An 11,000-nucleotide genomic window follows, 5' to 3' on the forward strand; every position below is an offset into this window, starting at 1 on the left:
TGCTTGAAGAGATTTAGACATTATACACGTGTTATTTGCCAATGCTATTTGCTATTTTTGATAGCTTCAGAGTAGTCAACTTTAATCACACACTCATTTAATCTTTGCAGACAGTTGAACCCTATCCCAGTGCACACAGAGCTCACAGAACTCCTCTAATCTTTTCTCACCCTTGAAGTCTGTACACATCACACACACACACACACACACACACACACACACACACACACACACACACACACACACACACACACACACACACACACACACACACACACACACACACACACCTCCACACTCCCATACATCCAAGGTAACAGTTCCATTTATGGAAGTCTTCACAGTTATGGGGTGATCAGGATGTAGGCAGGATTGTTTATAGGATGAGACCGGAGACGGAAACTACGTCGAGAAGATGCGGCCGGAACCCTGTCACGGATTGGTCCAGAAGACACCACATCCCCTCATGCATATTCTTATTCTGAATTGTTTAAATCTGACCGGGCCAAGATAGAATTTGCTCTTCTTCAGCTGCGTCTGATGTAAGACCTGTGTAGTACCGGCAGTCAGGGACTGTGGAGAGCCCGGATATCTGTGTTAGACTTGTTGTCAGGAATAAACTTTTTAAACTTATGACGATCGGCTAAGTCTCCTACTTTACCTCAATAACAAGAACCCACGGAATAAAGAAGCTGTGAAAAGACTTTTCTTCAGTTTTGGCACCCAACGTGGTGAGAGGGGGAGACGACGGATTGTCAACTCTGTGACGACAGCGGCGACAGCAGCCGTGAACAGCAACGACGACCTCGGACAACCTGTTCCAAAACATTGTTATTTTCATCTCCCAGTGGCCACAATTAACAAAGGTAATCAGAAAACCTGTTGTAACAACCACATTTCTGCAATCAGACTAAATTAAAGGAGATGAGTGATAATGTTGTAAGATCGGTTAAGTAAGATAAGATAGGTTGGAGTCCTTCCGTAGAAGTACCATTGGGGTTAGAGTCCCTCCCAACGGCGATTTCGGTTAATATTCTTGGGGTTAGAGTCCCTCCGAACGGTGATTCATTTTATATTCTTGGGTTCAAGACCCTCCGACGGCGATTTGGTTAATGTTTTTGGGTTAAAGTCCCTCCGCCGGCTATTCGGTTAATATTTTTGGGTTCAAGTCCCCCCGAGCGGCGATTCGGTAGATGTGATAAAGTGTTTAATTGAATTTTGTGTTGTATTGCATTGTATTGTGGGAAATGGAATGTGAATGTGATGAATGGGGATTGTGTGGAATGGATGGAATGAATGGTCAGGGACAAAGTGTGATTTTTGAAAGGATTCAAAGACAAATATTGAGTGGTGTTGATAAGAAAAAACATGACAAAGAAAAACAAAAGCTACAGAGAGTGTGGACAAAGTTAAAAATGAGTGAAGGCAGTAAGTAAGTGCGATGAAGGATGTGAGTGTGAAGTTAAGAGAGGAGGAGAGAAAGGCACAGGAAAGGGTTAAAGATTTACAAGAGAGGGTTGAGCAGGCAGGACGGAGAGAGAAAAGGAAGTTGAAGAAGGAATTGAAGGAAGCAGAAGAAGACAGAAGAGAGGTCCATAAGTTAACTTTGAGTGCAGTAGGTTTGACTCAGACTTCCACTTCACCAGTGACCCAGACACAGACGGAACCAGAAAATCAAACAAAGACGGTCAGGACAAAAAATCGTCCGGCAGTGACGCCTAATGCACGGCCCCTCTTTAATGAACAATGCCCAACGAACAGACAATTCCGTATGCTTAGAGTAGCTGGTGAGCTAAATAATGATACAGATATCGATCAGTCAGAACGGTGGAATGAGGCACAAAGACAAGCGCTCCGCGACATCATGAGGATCCCGGCCCAAGCTTCACATACTCAGCTGCCCTTCGCGCACACACCCGCCCGAGAACGCCAGAGATTACAGGACAGACTCGCTGAAGATAGAGCAAAACAGGCCCTCTATAACCAGGTTTTGATTGATAAAGCAGTCGAAGAAAAAACACACAGATTAGTGGCAGACAATGCGGCTAGACCTCCGATCCCCACCATGGCAGCAGGTGAGAATGAATGGTACATTGAGTCACCAGCACATCCTCGGGACGAAGAGGAGAAAGGTATCCTGGCACACATGCGCAGTGGTAAGACTTAACGTCAGATGCCCCTGAAAATCAACCAACAAGGTAATTTGGGAGAATATAGACCGTTTTCATTTAATGATGTTGAAGGTATGGCTAAAAAGTTACCACCCCTGTCTCAAGGAGCGGGTCAATGGATTGGACACATGTTGGCCATGACCTCAGGTCAAACTTTAGCAGTAGGAGATGTATTGCAATTGTTAGGAACTGCACTAACCCCTATGAAAATTTCAGCTGTTAAAACAGCAGCAGCATTGCATGGTGTGGGAGCAGAGAAACCGTTCGGACTGTATGCCAGAGCCTTGTTTAATGTGCTGAGAGAGGAATTCCCGACACCCCGTGGAAACACCCCTACCTTGTTCCCATTGGATGGTAAGGAGGAACCATTTGTGTATTATGACAACTGTCTGGCAAAATGGTCAACGGCAACGGGAGCACATCCCTCCAACAATGAGGTAACTGAGACACTGTTTAGAACAGCTCTCTTGAATGGTTTGCCACTTCCACTGAAGAACAAATGAACAGGCAATCCAGATTTCTTGATTATGGTAGATTGCCGTTTCCGCCATCACCTTGTGCATCATTTAACACATTATCAGAGAACAGAGGCCGACCACAACGTCGACATCCAACACATGCAGACACAATTAAATAAATTAAACTTATCTGAGGCTAGATCTAAGTCAAATGATAAAAAGGAGTCTAATTCCGCTAGCAGTGTTATGTGGCAGGGTCGTGGTGATCTTAATCATTGGAGTCGCAGTTGCCCACAGGCCCGATTAAGACCACAATGGTACGGTCCACGACCACCTCGAGGCAGAGGATTTCCAAGACGTGGCAGAGGGGGCATCTATCCATGGGCACCAAACAACCAGCGGCTGGGGGGACCGACTGGACAACAGCAATATGGTCAATATTACACTGGGGAAACAGTGACAGAGGGGGAGGAGGACCCCTACTGGACAGCCTAGGGATGCCTGGGGAGCCCCAGAAGCAACGGAATGACGGAACCAATGCTTCCTATGACTGTGTGCAGTAAGGCTGTCAGCGGCCTGGTAGACACTGGAGCCACGTATTCCACTTACAATACATGATTAAGCGCTGTCATGATTAAGCGCTATATAAATAAAACTTGATTGATTGATTGACCTGTACCACAGTAAATGTTAACATCAGACAGCATATCATTGATAGGCTTCTCGATGAAACCACAGGTTCTGCCTTTCACCAAACCATTACCTACTGTGTTAGCGGGACATTGTTTAAGACACAGGCAGTCATGATAGCATTCATGACTTCCTGACTACCTTTGAACGGCCCCTATTGTTATGTCAATAAGCCATTCTGAGGCCCCGTCCACACGATAACGGATATTTTAAAAACGCAACTTTTTTGTTGCATTTACGCCTTCCGTCCACACAACAACGCAGATATCCGGAACGAAAACGCAACTTTTTAAAAACACTGGCCGAGGTGGATTTTTAAAAAAACGCTGGGTCTGCGTTGTCGTGTGGACGGCGTATCCGCGACTTTTTAAAAACGCTGACGTCTTGCCTGCGACGAAAACCGCGGTGACGTCATATTTATGGGCCCGTGTGTTGTGACAACAAAACACGGAGGATTCCTATTGGATAAAATTTGACTCAATTCTGCCACCACATGGTTTGGCATGCTTATAGCAGTCTTCGAAAACGCACTGCTGCGTTTACGTGTGGACGGAGATTTTTTTTAAAAACGCTGTCGTGTGGACGGGAATCGTTTTTGATGTGTTTTTAAAAAGTTCCGTTTTTAAAAAAATCCGTTATCGTGTGGACAGTGCCTGAGCCTCATCATGGAAACCTGATCACTTGATCACTTTGCCACCTTGGAAAAATGTCAACACGCATATTAAAAAACCTGACATTAAAAACTGGTTAAATTCATTATGAGTGCAAGTCAGTGCGAACAGAGCAGATTATTTCCTGATGTAAAGTTCGAAGCAGATATTTAAGCTCCGACATTCGTCTTCGTTTATTAATTAAATATTGTTTCGATCGATCGGTAGTCCAGTCGGAGGTGAGGTGCAGATTTGCTGCTGTGTGTCCTAAACAATTTTTTAACTATTTTTAATGTCAGGCTGCTAATTTACTGGCAAATATGTCGCTGTTTTACTCTTAGAACTGACTTTAACGTCGATGTCTCACCGCCGTGAATCTCACAGCACGTCGCTGCCAGACAGAATACACAAGCCTGAATGCGCCCCTACACCACCCGTCCAGAGCTATCAACTACATTTGTAAATCAATTGCAGCACAGCTTTGTCTAGCAGTGACTCTACTCTTGAAATTTCAGAAAAGGCTGGAAGTTCAGCTTTGAGGGTCTTTCATTCACCTTTATGCCAGTTTCTCCGTGTGTTTCCACAGACTAATAGAATGGACCGTCACTAGATTCCAGATGACAGCACAATGGCATTTTTAAGACCAATTGAGTTTAAAGTGGGTTATTTCTGACGCCAAATAGTTAGGAAATACTGAGATCAGTCAGTCAGTCAAACTTTATTAATGGAATTGTTGAAAGTTCCTTATGTTTTGTTACATAATCACCGGTACTCCTACAGTCTGCTCTACCGTCTGACAGCAGCTCAGCCAGAGCCTTTGGTGATGCCCCTTGACTACCGTTGTTAGGGCGTAGGCCCAAGTGCCTTGTGAGGGTGCTCGTCTGGTGGCGGAGTGCGGAATGGCTGGCGGCCAGACTGCCGGCTTTTTTTCATGATCATGCTGTTAACCAATATTAATATGACTATTAATCCATATATAAGACGCACCAGATTATAAGGCGCACTATGGGTTTATGAAAAAAATTTAGGCTTTTAGGTGTGCCTTATAGTGCGGAAAATACGGTACTCCCCTACCTGTCTCCCTGATCACATTAGCTGTAGTTTTCAAGTCATCTGGAAGCACCTCCTGACCAACCAGAGCCTGCCTTAACTCCTTCCTAAAAGTCATGCAACACTCTTCCGTTTTTAGCTTCCACCATTTCGTCTTCTGCTCTACCTTTGCCCTCTTCATCTTCCTAACCACCAGAGAAATCCTGTACACCACCATCCTATGCTGTTTGGCTACACTCTCGCCTACCACTACTTTACAGTCACTGATGTTCAGATTACACAGTTTACACAAGATGTAGTCTACCTGTGTGCTCCTACCACCACTCTTATAGGTCACCCTATGTTCCTGCCTCTTCTGGAAGAAAGTATTTACTATAGCCATTTCCATCCTTTTTGCAAAGTCAACTACCATCTGTCCTTCTGTGTTCCTCTCCTGGATACCAAACCTGCCCATCACCTCCTCATCACCTCTGTTTCCTGCACCAACGTGTCCATCGAAGTCTGCTCCAATGACAACTCTCTCACTTCTAGGCATGCTCTGCATCACTTCATCAAAGTCTGACCAGAATTTCTCCTTCTCCTCCAGCTCACATCCTACCTGTGGAGCATACCCACTAACAACATTGAACATCACACCTTCTATTTCTAGCTTCAGATTCATCACTCTATCCAACAATCTTTTTACCTCCAGGACATTCCTAACAAACCCCTCCTTTAACATAACTTCTACCCCATTTCTCTTCCCATCAACACCATGATAGTGTTGGGGTTTTGTTTTTCTTAAGGATAGGAGACAGTGTATTAAACACAAGATATGTATTTTGTCAATTCAAATCATGTATAGGTTGAGTAGCAGTACAATAATATCATCAATAGGTTGAGTATGAGTCCAATAACAGCATCGATGATATTGACAGGAAGACAGGTTCAACAAATACTTATCTAAGCATGATGAGAGCTCTGGAGACAATGAAAAAGTCATCCGGTGTGTTGTTGCAGAGTACTCTGGGTACAGGAGAAAACTTCAAGTACAAACTAAAAAATGGATCACATATCTTTTTATACCCTAAAGGTGTGACTATGGGAGGTGCGAATCAGTTCTTTAACTTCATTCCCTCTGCTCTCCACTAATCTTTCCCCCAGTTTCAGTAGGTACGTCATGACCTCAAGAAGTTAGCAGAGACATCTAGTCGACAGTTTCACATGGCTGATGACATAACCTAATCAGTCACACGGACATTTAGTGCAGACAAGATTATTAAAAGATACTGACATTTACGTAAACACTTCTAAAAACAGATAAGATTCTTGCAGAATCTTTCATGACCTCGAGACTTCCTGGGGCCGTTTCTCCCAAGTGCTGAAAGATTTGACACACACACTCTAGATTTTTGGGTCAAGAAATGATATTATTTTATTATATTATTATATTATTTTATTGTATTATTTTATTGTATTAAAAACCTTCCACCACAATAGAACAACTTCTACCCTGCTCCTAAACTTCTAGCCTTGCTACCTTTCCACCTGGTCTCCTGGACACACAGTATGTCTACCTTCCTCCTCTGCGCCATGTCATCCAACTCTCTACCTTTTCCTGTCATAGTTCCAACATCCAACGTCCCTACTCTCAGTCCTATACTCTCGGTGTTCCTCTTCTCTCTCTTCCTACAAACACACTTCCCTCCTCTCCTTCTTCGACCAACAGTAGTCCAATTCCCACCGGCGCCCTGTAGGTCAACAGCACCGATGGCGGTCGTTGTTGACCCGGGCCTCGACCGATCGTATGGAAGTCATAGGTTTGATTCGCATCTTTGATTTGGCAAAAGTTTTATGCCGGATGCCCTTCCTGACACAACCCTCTGTATTTATCATGGCTTGGGACCGGCACAATAAGACACTGGCTTAGGTAGTACAACACAGCTAATACGACACAGGCAGGACAACAGGCAGTACAACACAGAGAGTACAACAGACAGTACAGTCTCCTAACTGATGGCAGCAGGCTGAAAAGGCCCTGAGAGGGGTGGGTGGGATCAGCTGCAATGCTTATGGCTTTGCGGGTGAGGGGGGTGTTGTAAATGTCTGTGAGGGAAGGGAGAGAGACACCAGTGATCTTTTCAGCTGCTCTCATGATGCGCTGCAGGATCTTACGGCAGGAAACGGTGCAGGCGCCGTACTACACTATGATGCAGCTGGTTAAGATGCTCTCAATGGAGCCTCTGTAGAAGGTGAGCATGATGGGGGGTGGGGCTCTCGCTCTCCTCAGTTTGCGGAGGAAGTAGAGGAGCTTTTGGGCTTTTTTGGCCAGCGATGCAGTGTTGCGGCCCCAGGACAGGTCCTTGGAGATGTGCACACCCAGGAACTTGTACTGCTGACCCTGTCCACTGCAGCACCGTCAATGGTTAGTCGAGCATGCTGGGTGCATTTTCTCATGAAGTCCACAACAATCTCCTTCATCTTCTCCACATTTAGATGGAGATTGTTGTCCATGCACCAAATAGCCAGGAGGCTCACCTCATTTCTGTAGGCTGTCTCATCGTTGTTGTTGATGAGACCCACCACAGTCATGTCATCTGCAAACTTTATGAAGAGGTTGGAGCTGGAAGTCGGTGTGGAGTCATGGGTTAGCAGAGTGAAGAGGAGGGGGATCAGAACACATCCTTGGGGGGGCTCCCGTGTTCAGCGTGATGGCACTGGAGGTGTTGTTGCCAACTCAAACTGCCTGTGGTTTCCCTGTCAGGAAGTCCAGCAGCCAGTTGCGTAGGGAGGTGTTGAGTCCAAGCTGGCCCAATTTGTGGATGAGCTGCTGGGGGATGATTGTGTTGAATGAGCTGAAGTCTATGAAGAGCATTCTGGCGTACACGTCTTTGGTCTCCAGGTGGGTCAGGGTTGAATATAGGGCAGTGGAGATGGCATCATCGGTCGAGCGGTTGGACCGATAAGCAAACTGAAAAGGGTCCAGGGTTGAAGGGAGGGCAGATTTGATGTGGTGCATGACTAGCCGCTCAAAGCACTTCATGAGGATTAGTGCAACCGGGCAGTAGTCGTTGAAGCCAGATGGGGTCGACTTCTTCGGAACCGGGATGATGGTGGTGGCTTTGAGGCAGGTGGGGACAACAGCCTGGCTCAGGGAGATGTTGAAGATATCTGTGAAGACATCTGTGAGCTCATCAGCACAGTCTCTCAGGACACTACCAGGAATGTTGTCAGGACCTGGGGCTTTTCGGGCGTGGGTCCTTCTGAGGACTTGCCTCACTCTGTCCGGAGAAAGCATCAACGCCTGGTCGCCAGGAGGGGGTGGACTCTTCTGTGCCGGGATGTTGTTGTGTGCCTCAAAGCGCGCAAAGAAGTCGTTAAGCTGATTCAGCAGAGTGGTGGAGCTGTTGCAGGACTGCGGAAGGGGCTTGTAGTCCGCAATGGACTGAATCCCCCGCCACAGGTTCCTAATGTCTCTGCTGTCGCTGAATTGGGTGGCGATCCTCCTGGAGTACTGTCTCTTGGCCACTCGGATGCCTCGTGACAGGTTGGCCCTCGCTGTCCTTAGGCCCACCTCGTCCCCAGCTCTGAAGGCCACGTACTGTGCCCTCATGAGCCTGTGGACCTTCCCTGTCAGCCATGGCTTCTTGTTGGCCCGAATGGAGATGGTTCTGGTGACCATTACATCATCCATGCATTTCCTCATGTATGCCGTGATGGTCTCCATGTACTCTGGGAGGTCTGTGGTAATGTTGTGGGTGGCTGCGTCTTTGAATACGCTCCAGTCTGTGGTTAAGAAACAGTCCCGGAGTGCCTCAGATGACCCATCAGGCCACACCCGTATCTGCCTTTTCACAGGTTTGACGACGAGTGGTCTGTATGCCAGCGTTAGCATAACAGTGGTGTGGTCTAACGCCCCAAGGTGGGGGAGGGCACAGACATTGTAGGCATCATTATGTGATTATGTTAAATAATTATTCAAAATCTAGATAGTCCAGAACCAAGTGAGTCAGTTCAAAACCTAGTTAATACAAAACAGAGTTAGTTCAATAACCGTCTTCTTCTTCTTCTTGTCCTTTCAGCTTTTCCCTTCAGGGGTCGCCACAGCGAATCAATTTCCTCCATCTAGCCCTGTCGTTTGAATCCTCTTCTCTCACACCAACTACCTTCATGTCTTCCCTCATTACATCCATAAACCTCCTCTTTGGTCTTCCTCTAGGCCTCCTGCCTGGCAGTTCAAAACTCAGTATCCTTCTACCAATATATTCACTATCTCTCCTCTGGACATGTCCAAACCATCTCAGTCTGGCCTCTCTGACTTTATCTCCAAAACCTCTAACATGTGCTGTCCCTCTGATGTACTCATTCCTGAGCTAGTTCAATAACCTAATTCTTTCAAAACCTGGTGGGTTTGTTCAAAACCTAGTGAGTTTAAAAACCTAGTTATTTTGATAAAAAAATTAGTTCATTTAAAACCTAGTTAGTTTGAAACCCTGTGGGTTAGTTCAAAACCTAGTTTAGAGTCTAGTGTGTTTAAAACCTTGTGGTTTAGTTAGATAGTTCAAAACCTAGTTAATTCAAAACTGAAGCAAAGTCCTTTCAAAGCTTCTTTATTCCGTGGGTTCTTGTTATTGAGGTAAAGTAGGAGACTTAGCCAATCGTCATAAATTTAAAAAGTTTATTCCTGACAACAAGTCTAACACAGATATCCGGGCTCTCCCAGTGTCCCTGACTGCCAGTACTACACGGGTCTTACATCAGACGCAGCTGAAGAAGAGCAATTTCTATCTTGGCCTGGTCAAATTTAAACAATTCAGATTAGGAATATGCATGAGGGGATGTGGTGTCTTCTGGTCCAATTGTGACAGGTTTTCGGCTGCATCTTCTCGGTGTAGTTTTCGTTTCCAGTCTCATCCTGTAAACAAACCTGCCTACATCCTGATCACCCCATCAGTGTGAAAACTTCCATAAATGGAATTGATATCGTAATAGTGTGTGTGTATGTGTGTGTGTGTGTATGTCAGATCAGTGTGCCTACGTCTTCCAAATCCAACTGCCTCTGCAACCGTGTGTGTGCGCTACATTATTTTAAGTCTGAAATTGACATGGATTGATCAGCAGTTGTAATATTTATTGTTTATTTACAGAACAGCCTCAAAATTGAGATTCACATAAATATTTTTGATCACTAAAGTAAGAGAACTATTTACTGAACACGTTTTTTATGAACTCAGAACATGAAGTGCATTATGAACTACTAAGTATGAATGAGCAAGAATTGTCATACTCAACACTACTTTCTATTTTTTTTCTTTTTTTATGATCAAACAGTTTTTTTTTTAATTATTTACTTTTACCACCTAATGTTCTTGCCATTTTTTTTCTCACAAGAAGTTAAACAATGTTGATTAACACTACGACTCCAAGGCAGTCATTTTGATTGCTTTCAAAATTTGCAATGTCATAACTTGGTTTAAAAAAATGTATCTACCAAGAGGAGCCAGACTTTTCCTAAATGTGTATATATTTTATTCTGACATTGTTTAATCATTAAAATTTCAAAACACAAAAGAGTAGTGACTGTTCAGATATTATTTGTATATAATTTGGATTATCAGTAAAATATCCAAGAATAAATTGGTGGAATAGGTAAAAACACATCAGGACAGGAAATTAAACCTATAATGATTGAGTGTTTTATTTATTTAATTGACACAACATGGCTTCTCTGCAATTACACATCCAAATTCGAACTATTAAATAAAAATAAATGTATCTTGATTCAAAATACGTTGGTATCATCATTAGACCTTAACAATGAAAATTGTTAACTATTTGCTATTTGTTAAGCATTTGCTTTCATGTGTCCTGAGCAAAGTTCCTTTGTGAGTCACATTATGAGGTTCCTCTCTGACATCTTATTGGTGCACTTCTTGAATAGGACTGACACATTTGTGGCAGCCAGGTTAAAAATATTACGAAACACCACCAATGGCCATCAT

Source organism: Antennarius striatus, chromosome 8, assembly GCF_040054535.1.
Source record: "Antennarius striatus isolate MH-2024 chromosome 8, ASM4005453v1, whole genome shotgun sequence".
Lineage (NCBI taxonomy): Eukaryota > Metazoa > Chordata > Actinopteri > Lophiiformes > Antennariidae > Antennarius > Antennarius striatus.